Raw genomic sequence first — 12330 nt, forward strand, 5'->3', positions numbered from 1 at the left:
CTGGACATTGGTACTATAACTAGATGACAAGCAAACGTCGGTACAATCACTATTTTGCTCACTGTGAAGGCGGTAGGCGGTAGCCTGACATCCTCATATCTATAAGAAAGCCCAAGGTCTAGCAGCAAGACAATGCCAACCGTTACTAGCATACTATCTATCGCCAATGTCGAGAGTTTATCAAATATCAGCAACACTTTATCTCCATCAAATATCAAAGTTCAATATATCAAAATCAAATGTCCTTAAACACTATTCATAAAGTTCATCTTTTGGTCAACGTTCAATATCATCTATAACAAACCTATATAGTAAAACATTTTGTACAAAGGTTTATTGGTGACGGGCGATTGAAAGATTCTTTGACAACGTCGACAAATCAATTAATCACTGCCATACAAACCTTCGTTGTGCAGTGTTAGCTGCAGCTGAATCATAACACCCCCACTACTAAGTTTTATTCTTTGATATAACCTGTGTATAATGAACCCAACTCTTTGCGATGATCCGACAACTGTATACTAGTATCTTATATATACTTATTAAGTGTTAGTATGACTTATTGAACAAATAGAAAATTGCACCTGAAACAGAGAAAATCTACCGTATTTTAGATGAATAGGTCGTTGTTTTCTGCTTTGATTTTTACTCACAGTAACTAGGTTGGTTGGCTGTAAGGTGCGCCACCAACGAATGGACTTCACACTGTGTCATAAAATATATTTGATTTGTGTTTCGAACTTTGGTCACATTTCATGCATTTAGCAAGTCGCAAATACGTAGACAGATGACCTTTTTACATTAAAACAAATCTTAGTTTTATCATGTGACATGCAACAATTGACGTTTATTGATCGTTCATATATGTACTCCTTGATATTTTCAGTGAATCAATAGAAATAAAATATAAAACAAATAGATATAGTATCTAACAAAACATTCTGCCTGCCTGTCAATCTGTCGGTCTGTCTGTCTGTCTGTCTGTCTCTCTCACGTGTGTGTAAAGTACTCGGAACCAGGGACGGATAAACACATGGAAGTCGTCGTCCCATGGATGGTTCCGAAATACTTTTTTTCAATCCACGAGAATGAAGCATTTCTTTGATCATACCATGCCGCTAAAGTATTTCAAATTTACCTCTATTGGCATATTTATATTATTTATCCATTATTTCGATATGGCAGGACATTGTATACTGTCATGTCACATGGGTGTTTATATGCCATATATTTCATAGAACGGGTATGATAGCATATTGGATACTTGTATGTACATGTACTTCCTTTTATTCAGAGAAAGAGGTGGGTGGGAGTGCACCAAGTTAATATATCACAAACTTGGTGAACATATAATAACCGGTCTGAGCTACGCAAGCGTAGCAGTGCAGATAACGTCGTTGCCAACTTCGAACTTTAGACAGCCACCAAAATGGCCACAATTGATCCGTTCACGGCTCTTCTTCATGAAATTGGCGAAGAAATAAAACAAGGTATGTGACATCAAATTTAGAAGGTGGCAAGTATTACTTGGCGATGTAGATTGATTTATTTGCACAAAATAAATGTCTAGTTATTTTCATATGTCGAGTTCAATTAAGATTTGATAGTTGTATTTTTGAAGCGTCAGCGGTATTCCACAGTTGCTGTAAATCTTGACGCCATTATGTTACCGTCATGTCTAGATTGAATTCAGGGCTTAGTTACTACAACTTCTTGAAGATCTAATTGTTGCATTGCATAAATTAACAGTCAGCGCTTTTCTTTTAATCTTCAATAGTAATGCTACTATTTCAAATGAACAAAATGAATTGTGTTGAAGCAACATTATTTAAACACACTTATAATACAAAAACGCACGTCCTATAGGCTAACCACGTTTTGTGAACATTGAGGTCGACGCTACTTAAAGTTTTATGTCTATGGTAATTAATCATTACAAGTTTTTTTAGTAGTTTAGAGCAATGTTTCTGTTACAGAAGGCGCAGACAGCTAGGTCGTGATAAGATTTGAAGATAATGCACAACTTTAGAATCACACACACACACACACACACACACACACACACACACACACTCGGTCACTCACTCACTCACTCACTCACTCACTCACTCACTCACTACGTTGGTGACTTCTTAGGCTAACGGTCATTGAGTTGGCTTCTCACCTGCCGAGGAATAGCAAGGCACACATTGGGACGATGCATAGAATCTACCAGTTGTTGAGTTAGCTCAGCTGGTCAGAGCTCTCTGACTATAATATATATATATATATATATATATATATATATATATATATATATATATATATATATATATATATATATATATATATATATAACACCTAATGATGTTGCAGGGCGATAGCTAGTAAGAACGTTTGGATACCCTTCGAGTTGAGTTTTATTGAGACATCCAGTTTTCATTGGTGTGTTTCTATATCATATTACAATAGCTAATCATGATAATAATATAATAATATGTTTATTATCACTACAGGCCACAGGCCTACGTGACCAAAAAATAATATAATACATCAAGCAGAAAGAGTGTAATGACATTAGCTGGAATAGAATTCCTCTCTTAAGTACATTGCTTTGTATATAAATTTACCAAGGTTTCTTAGTAATATTGCAGACTGCACATTCATTAAATTGAAAAACTTTTGACGTGTAGGAAATATCCAGTAATACTGAGGTAGTAAAGCTTCCCTCACTGTTTGATACAAAGGGCATACTAATAGAAAATGAAATTCATCTTCTATACCCTCTGAACATACTTCACATATTCTCTCAGTAACATCTAAGCCGCTGTGACGACCTTCCTGTATACGTAACTTATGACTCCCACATCGAATCCTCGCTAATGCATGTCTGTATCTTACATCTGAAAGCTGCAACAAATATTTTTCTGGTTCTAATATGCTCTTGAAATTACAGTATGTATTTAAAGACTCCTTGGAGCAAACATCAGAAAACCAATTTTGCTTATAAATATCGGATACGCGCTGACTGAACTCCGTTACGAAAGAAATAGTGTCTCCCACTCCCTGTGACACCCAAACTATACCAAAACCGTAGTATTGCAAAATATTTTTTACTTCTGTTGCCCAAGACGTGTGACCACTTTCGTCAATTTTCAGCATCAATTTATAAGCATGTTTGGCAACTCTGTTATCGGGGAGTTCAGTAAGACGTAGCCAGTACTTTATACATCTCGTCAATGATTTTACAAAAATTGGCGTTCTGCCACAATCCCCAAGTACCGCTTCATTTGTAGTGTTTTGTCGCACTCCAAGAAAATGTTTACAATATTTAAGTTGTACCATTTCAATTTGCATAAACTGCTGAAATCCCCAAAGCTCAGAACCATACAAAAGAATAGGCAAGATTAGACTATCAAACAATTTAAAATAAACCTCATGGGTTATAACGCCAACTTTACGCTCAAAACTAAATATAGAAAACATTGCTTTACGGGCCTGATCAGCTAGATTACTAACTGCCTTAGACCACTTATTTCTACATGATAACAACAGTCCTAAATAGTTATAGTAGCTAACCACCTCGATACTCGTACCATTTAAATGCCATTTTTCGTTCCTTGAACTATGACCTCCCTTTCGAAATGTTACCACCTTTGTTTTCTTAAAGTTTGCTTTAAGTTTCCACTTGTCACAGAATTTGCCCAGACAGTTAATCAAACGCTGCAAACCCACAACTGTGTCAGCAAATATCACAACATCATCTGCATAAAGCAGGACAAATAAATCAAACATGTCTTGTGTAAGCTGCACCCCCTTAAATCCTGCTTTTGTAATTATTTGGTACAGTTCATCGATGAAAAGAGAAAAAAGTACAGGGCTTAGTACGCTTCCTTGTCTAACTCCGATACCACAATTGAAATACTCTGAAATCCCCCTATCCAATTTAACACATGACTTCACATCATCGTACATGGACTTGATGATATTAAACATTTTACCCGAAAGACCAATTGATTGTAGTTTAACGAAAAGATAATGGTAATTAACAGAATCGAAAGCCTTAGCGAAATCAACAAATAAACAGAAGAATTTACCCCTGCGTCTACGCAGATAGTTTTGAATTATGGCATACAGTGTGAAAATATTATCCATAGTAGAGAAACCCTTTCTAAAACCACTCTGACAACTGGAGATAGACCCGATGTCTTCAGCCCAAACGTACAATCTCTTATTCAAAATGGCACAGAACACTTTCCCAAACACATCTAATAAAGTTATACCCCTGTAATTATTCGGATCAGACCTGACACCTTTTTTATACAGTGGTATGATAACCCCTCTACACCACCCCTCAGGAAAGACTCCAGTTTCAAAAATGTCGTTGAATAAATCACTCATTAACGGCAATAGCCTGTTGACAGTACATTTATAAAACTCTGAAGGTATACCATCTGGACCCGGAGCTTTCCCCTTTTTCAGCTCACTCACAGCTGTTAAAATTTCCTCATCAGTAATTCTAGCATTCAAAAGATCTACATTTACTTGTACAGATTCGGAATTCAAATGTCTATACTCATTTACATCTTCAAATGTGTCTCCAAACGACATAGTTTGGGGATTATGCAACCTGGAAAAGTAATCTATCCACTGTTGTCCTGAAATTGGCGCACTTTCAAAACCACCTTTGCGATACCGCTTTATTACTGACCACATGCCGACAGTCCCAGCCACAGATCTCCAGTCGTCGCGATATCTGTTAAACTGTATGTCCATGTAATTTTTCTTCTTTTCTCTACAAATAGATCTAAATTTATTGCGATTCTTTCTGTAAGTGTCGAATGATTCCGTTGAGCGATTTTTTCTAAACTCTTTCAGACTCGTGTACATATTCTTTTTCATTTCCTGGCATACATTATCAAACCATGGAGGCTGTCGATGGGAATGTGACGTCATATTACCTTGCCTACATTTCATATCAACGCCAGCAAGGCGAAACGCATCAATGACCGTATCTATAGCTTTCGTGTTATCCAAACCTACATACGTATGTGATTCGTTCAAAAGGTCTTGCACAACACCTGCCTCAAAACTATTGATGTATTTTTCTTTTTTGTTATCTTTCCAGCAATATCTCCCCCATTCACAAACCTTTAAACTACTCTTATCCTTCTTAAATGAATTACATTTCAGATCACATTGCAAAGGGAAGTGGTCAGATTCGGCTCTATCTGCCACTTTAAAGTGAAACAAAGAGTCAAAAAGTGATGATGATGCAATTATGTAATCCACCACGCTTTTTCCACGGTTAGCTGTACATGTAAAAGAACCTTTGGTATCTTGGCACGATCTGCCATTAAGTAAATGTATAGAAAATGTGCGGCATAAAGCCATCAAACTTTTACCAAAATTGTTTATGACTTTGTCTTCAGATCGACGTGGAACACAAAAAGCATCACATTCGTAACCAAAATCATCCACAGGAAGAAACCTCGTATCATCCTCAAGAATGTAATCAGATAACTCTGCACATCTAGCATTAAAATCCCCAACAAGTATAATATCAACATTTTCATATTTAGAGTTCAAATCAATTAACTCGTTTTCAAGAACATTAATGCCGTTCTTTTCATTCTTGTATACGGAAGAACCTTCAGGTGGAATGTACAAAGCCCCAAACAAAATATCCTTATCCCATCCAAAGTAGTTTGCTTTTAGATGCAAAAATAAAGCATCGCTAATAGAAATATTTACATAGTCAACACCTGCCAAAATACAATTCGAAATTCCAACAATGACCCCACCACTAGGTCTACCTTTTGAACCACCCTTTCTCTCTCTTTCAAAAGAATAAATATGGTAATTTGGGAAATACCCACCCATGTCCTTGTTACATGGAAGCCATGTCTCAAGAAGACAAAATATATCAAAACTTGTACAGTATTGGATAAAGCTCGGGTCCCAAAGGTGACCTTGTAAACCCCTTACATTCCATGACATAAAGGTAATATCATCATTCTTTTGAACTACTGTGCTACGGCCCTGGCCTAACCGTTATCTTGTCTCACTTTGCTTGATAACGGCATCAACACTTTCATCATAAATGTAAACACATTTCACCCCACCTTCACGACTTATTAGCTTCTTATAACTGAGATAAGATGTTATGCCCCTCTCTTTAAGCTCCCTCCTTTTGTCGAACAGTTTCCTTCTCACCTCTCTTGTGTGCTTAGAAAAATCTTCATCAATGTATATACCCGTGCCCTTTAATTCTTTCCTCCCTGACAAGATTTTCTCTTTATCCTTGAATCTAGAGCACATTGCAATAATGGGCCTATGACCTCTACTTACATTTGCTAACCTATGGACTCTTTCAAATTCTACATCACTTTCAATACCCATTTCATTCGACAAAATTTGTTTCACTTTACGTTCTGTCATGTCCCATGTCTCATTCTGTTCTTCTTCAATACCACGGAAAACAATATTGTTCCTTCTACTACGATCCTCCATTTCATATTTATTTAAATATAGGCTTGCTATCTCCGATCGAATACCGATAAAGTTTTCTTCCATTTCTTCAATCTTTGTCTTATTATCTTGAGCTGACTGCTTCACCGTGTCAAGGGATTCTTCCAAACTGATTAGTCGAGATTCTATTCCGCATATTTTCTTGTTCATTGTCTTCATCTCATTCTTCATTTCATTCGTGTTACTTTCAATCTCCTTGAGTAGCGACATGATTTTGTCACCTTCGGTCTCCGATGATACCGTTTTAATTCCTCCCTCATGATAATAACCTACATTTGAAGGCAAGAATTTCATAATTAGTTATATGATAGAATGTCTTATATAATATTCATAATCGAGGATTCGCAAATTTATGCTATATTTGTATTCGTAGTGAAATATTCTGATGAAACAACGACTATGGATAGGTTTGATTGGAAGTGAATAATTATCACGTGACAAGAACACATCTTCAAGCAACTATTCAGATTGAGAAATTGCATTTTTTTCTATTGCATACATATATGTATTTCATGTTTCTCCAAATTAGTTGATTACATTATTTGTTCATAAATTGAGAATTTGGATATATTCATTGTGTAAATTGTATTAAGCTTACATATTTATATTTCGATAACTTACGTATTTTCATTCCATCTCATTTTGGTGCGTAGAAACATTCCAGAAAATGAAAGATCTTTGTAAAACCACAGACAAGTATGATGGTATCCCTGGAGGGACATTGGAAACGATTAGTACTCCAATGGAATTATTTCAAGAACTGCAAAGAAGAGATATGATTTCACGGAAAAAATTGGAGTTTCTGGTAGATGTATTATCAAAGGTCGGAGAAATAATTCTGAAGAATAAGATATTGGGTTTCCGAGGTAGGTTCATGGTAAATTATTAAATGTAAGGATTTGATACAGTAATGGAATTTAACGACACTTGGTACATGGGGACATATTATAACTAGGTAGTTGGTAGCTATATTTGCGAGGACAATAGCAACTTTGCAAGTAAACTTTGAGTAGTGTGTACAGAGTTATTTTATTTCCACCTTGTTAAGAATTTTAATTGGAAACGTAAGTGATTTTTACTAATTTTCATGAACTGTATTATCTACACGCTGTGGACCATGTGATTAAACAAACGTTGCCTTTAGGGTAAATTTGTAGACTTTGGTCACGAAGTGTTGGCTAGCGTTTTGCGTGTTACATGTAAATGAGGGTAGATAGTTCGATAGGGGCAACTTGTGACGATATACTCGTCACAAGGAGAAACTGATAACCGCTGTGTTAAGACTATTTGGTTTTATTGGTGCCCCGCGATAAAAAAAATATCGGTTTGAATGGTTTCTAACGTATTCTTTTGAAGTGTGCTTTGCTAAATTAACCCCCCCCCTCCCAAATGACATGAACAAAAACGATCATTTGAATTGCAAAATAACACCAATCCCAGCGAGAGAATAAAGGTCAGCCCCCTAGAGCTTATTAAGAATCAATGCAATATACCCTAGTGCTAGACTTGCGATAGTCATCGAATCGAGGACAGGGTCATTTTCAGAGTGTGATATCATTTTAATGTATCAACTAAAATACAACCCAAATCAGTTTTTACAAAAAAAAGACCAATGATCTCTTAACAATGATTTAGGAAAGGTTTAACGTATTGAATGCATTCAAATTCGTTTTATATATTCTCTCACTAAATGATCGTAATTTTTTTCTGTAGAGCCTACGGATGACAACATCGGGAAACTAAGGGACGTCCTGGAGACAAAATACAAAAAAGACTTCGCTTCCTTCAAACCAATACCTTGGAACCCAAACGTCAACCTACAATTGGAAGACGTGTACACACAACTAAGCGTTGCCAAAACAGATCGACGAACGAAGTTTGTAACAAATGAAGAACTGAGCAGTGAGCTTGATATTTTCCCAGATATAGAATCAGGTCATCACATTTCTCGTATTGTAGTTAAGGGTGGGCCTGCCATGGGTAAATCTGTGTTTTGTAGAAAGTTAGCGTATGAATGGGCTCGTGGTAAGAGTAAACTATCGAAATATTTTGAGCTCGCGTTTTTGATAGAATTGAGACAGGTAGAAGAGAAAGCAATAGTGGATACCATTTATCAGCAACTTCTCCCTCTCGATGTTGAAATCACACCAGATCAGGTTGAGTTTTATCTGAAGCAACATAGCAAGGAGATTTTATTCATCTTAGATGGATATGATGAAATTGATACCAAAATGAGGTCTACAAATTCAGATGTGTGTAAAATAATACGCGATAAAATGTTATCAGCGTGTACGTCTGTGACAACCACAAGACCACATGAGCACGACAAAGATTTGAGTCAAAGTTCCATTTTCTTTTTCATCAAAGGGTTAAGTGAGGCTAATTATAAAGAGTATATTAAGAAGTATTTCACGGGTAAGGAAGAACGTGCTGGAGAATTAGTGAAAGAAATATCAAGAATAATATATGATTTTGATAGCAGTTTTCTAAATAATCCTTTGTATGTTTCTTTTCTCTGTGCTATTTGGGATGACCTTGCAGATCAATCTGCACAGTGTCATCTTCCTAAACATGTAACAGGGTTGTATCATGAAATGTACACATGTATATTGAGAAGGTATTGTGACAGAGAAAGCGTTCCGAAAGCTAAGGAAATACCAGATAAAGTCGAAGAAGCAGTCTGGCAGCTAGCATCAGATACTTTCCGTGTTAGTACGAGTGCTGACAGAAACGTAAGTCGCATCAATCTGAGTCAGAAGGACGTATCAAATCAGTCTTCGCTAGATATTGGCTTTGTTGTCCACGATTACACACAGTCTCGAATATCGCCTGAAAAGATCTATTATTTCATTCATAGAACGTGGCAAGAGTACTTTCAAGCATTGCATATGAGTCGTTGTATAGATATGGAAGAAGTTGTGAAATTCGTGCCAAAAATGATGGAAGCTCCTGAACACTATTCTCCTGTTTTGCGATTTTTATCAGGGATGTTGCAAGAAAGAGCCGGTCCTCTATTCGATGAATTTGCGCGTGCAATGACAAAACATAGTTCGACTGGTATCTTTGTAGACAACACAAAAATGAAAACGCTGTCCTTCTTACTCGCATTTTGCTTTGAATGCTTGTACGAGTGTGGTCATGCCGACAACTTTATATACAGAATCTCACATTCAATACCGCGTCGTCTTTATGTAGAGATTTATGAGGTTTGCCCCCTCTTTTGGCAGGATTGGTCTTTTCTGTTCAATAAGAGTCGAGGCACGGATAACTCGGGCGTGGTACTAAATTGTAAAGTAAACACCTTCCCTATATTCATGAGTCTTATTAGAAAGCAAAGTGAACAAATTATGACGAAGGAACTTGGGCCATCGGATGCCATCTCTGATTTGGTTCTGTTGATTAAAGGCAGAAATGAAAATAACACAGGCGATGAAGATAAATACTCGGATATCGATGGTAAAAGTCCCCTCTCTGATTTATCCGAATTACTGAAAGACAACGATAGTTTAGAATCTCTCGCTATATATAGTATAGACCCTGAGTTTGGTGATATCATCAAATTGCTAGAGATTACCACAGAGTGCATCGAGAAAATACAGAAATTGAAGGAAATTTATGTTGGATGCTTACCGCGGTATAAGACCCCTCCCCTCAGTACCCAAATGAAATTAGAAAGTCATGAATCAACTCGTCTAAACGATAAACTCGAGCTACTGAACAATATCAGTAACAGAAAAGGTTTAGAAACGTTCAGACTTACTCTGCCTCAAATAGAGTCTCCCGCAGGTTGCATTCAATTCGACAAATTCCACAAATTTGCACCTAGGCATTTGTCATTGTTTCTGCATGAGAATAACCTAGACTTCCAGAAGATTTCACAAATGTCCGGTTCCATAACGGCTTTAGAACTTCAGATATTCAGTGAAAATGACAAGCCCGTTGAACTGTCAAAACGACTCGGAAATGCATTGAAAACAACACTTCCTACGTTGGAAAAGTTATCTGTTGGGATTTGGAAGTTTTCACCAACCACAAACAATTTCTCCATGACAAGTTGTCCCACTCTACCAGAAGCACTGTGTGGAAACAAGCTGACAAGCTTAGACATAGTTGTCCGTGGTTTTGATAATGTTGATAAGTTAATAACTTCAAGTCAACAACTGAAATATCTCCAAGTATTATTTGATAAATTCAGTGAACAGGAATCACTCAAAAAACTAGTGCTAGCATTGAAAAACAGCACCACTCTTCAGGAGTTCCACGCGAAAATGTTCAACAGGGAACTTACATCTCGTTTACTGAACAGAGGCCGTCCTAATAGCGGAGTAAAACGTGCCTTGGAGGAAATACTACGTCCTCTGAGTGATTCAATGACTACCGGTCAGTGTTCTTTGACAGCGGTTACTTTCACCAGTATCAATCGCCAAGGACGGGAGAATATAGACAGAGAGATCGAGGCCAAAAACAAGGAGAGTAAAACACTGTCGTGGTCCTATGACGTCACATGTTCGTACTTGAACGATTTCAATCACTTTCTATCGGTCAGAAAAACTTCATATAAAAAACATAAAACACATTAGCAAAATATACTATACTACAAACGTGAACGTGGATGGTAGGATATATTGAACGTGATTAGCTTGTTTAGAATCAAGTTATCCGGTACGGTATATGTTGACATAGGACAGCTTGATAAAAAGTTCAAACGTGGACACCATATTAATTCAATATGATCGAAATTAAAACAGTGATAGTCCTCTCTTTTAAAATTACAGTTTAATATTTATTGTAAAAGTGAAAATAAATATGCAGATTTTTAGTTTGCTGAGCTCGTGCACCACAGCTTGAGACTACAGAAGTATAGTTGGGGTTGAAGTCGATTTACAATATGAATAGGCTCATGAGGCCTTTGTACATGGCTTTAGCGACTTTTGTGATGGCTTACACAAAAAAACCTACACACTGAAATCACCAAGATATGTAACTAAACATCACTTCCCGTATCAAATCAGAACAGACGAGGCAAGTTCGAATGTTCACAGTGAGGTACAATGTTTCAATTCACATAGTTTTCGTGTAACACAAAAAAGTTTGTGGTAGACACTAAAAGATCCCAACTTTCTTTCTAGACTAACTATACTTCCGTAGTATCCCAATGTTGGCTATGTATAACCAACCACTTCCTTCTCATAGTATGCCTTCTCAGAATACATGTGTGCAACTATTATACAAGTATTTGTAGCTGTGATAGTAGTTTCATCATTTTAAAGATAGCATTGTTGACTATAGTTGTAAGCCATATGCTGATTTTTGTTCTTTTTCAGTGTCCACTTTCTGTTTTTAGCCTAAATATCATGAATGAAAAAAGAATAGCACTGTAGATTTATTTTTGCAATTCAGAGTATAAACTATGAATTTCACCTGTGTAAATTTTTTGTAATGAGTGGTGTTACAAAATAATCACAAAGAATTTTTTCTTTTATTAAATGAAATGAACACCATGCAGTACCCAAGTAAATTTATGAAGAGTTGGTTGTAGTTTTGATTAAGATGCTGTATTTAAACAGGGTGTGCCCAATGTTATTACTGTATTTGAATATTAGATTTGTGTTAGTTTTGATGACACCTTAGTTTACTCACAGAAGGTAGAGTCTAAAAAGTGTTCATAGCCATAAATTTCTTGTTAAGTTACACAAAAAGGACTACAAATACTAATATCCAATCTGCGAAGCAGACTCGTAGCATATTTTATATTGTATTAAAGATGCGTCATGTCCTTCCACCCTCACCGGCCTCCATTGACGCAATGTGTGATGGTGT

Source organism: Glandiceps talaboti, chromosome 8 (assembly GCF_964340395.1).
Source record: "Glandiceps talaboti chromosome 8, keGlaTala1.1, whole genome shotgun sequence".
Taxonomy (NCBI): Eukaryota; Metazoa; Hemichordata; class Enteropneusta; family Spengelidae; genus Glandiceps; species Glandiceps talaboti.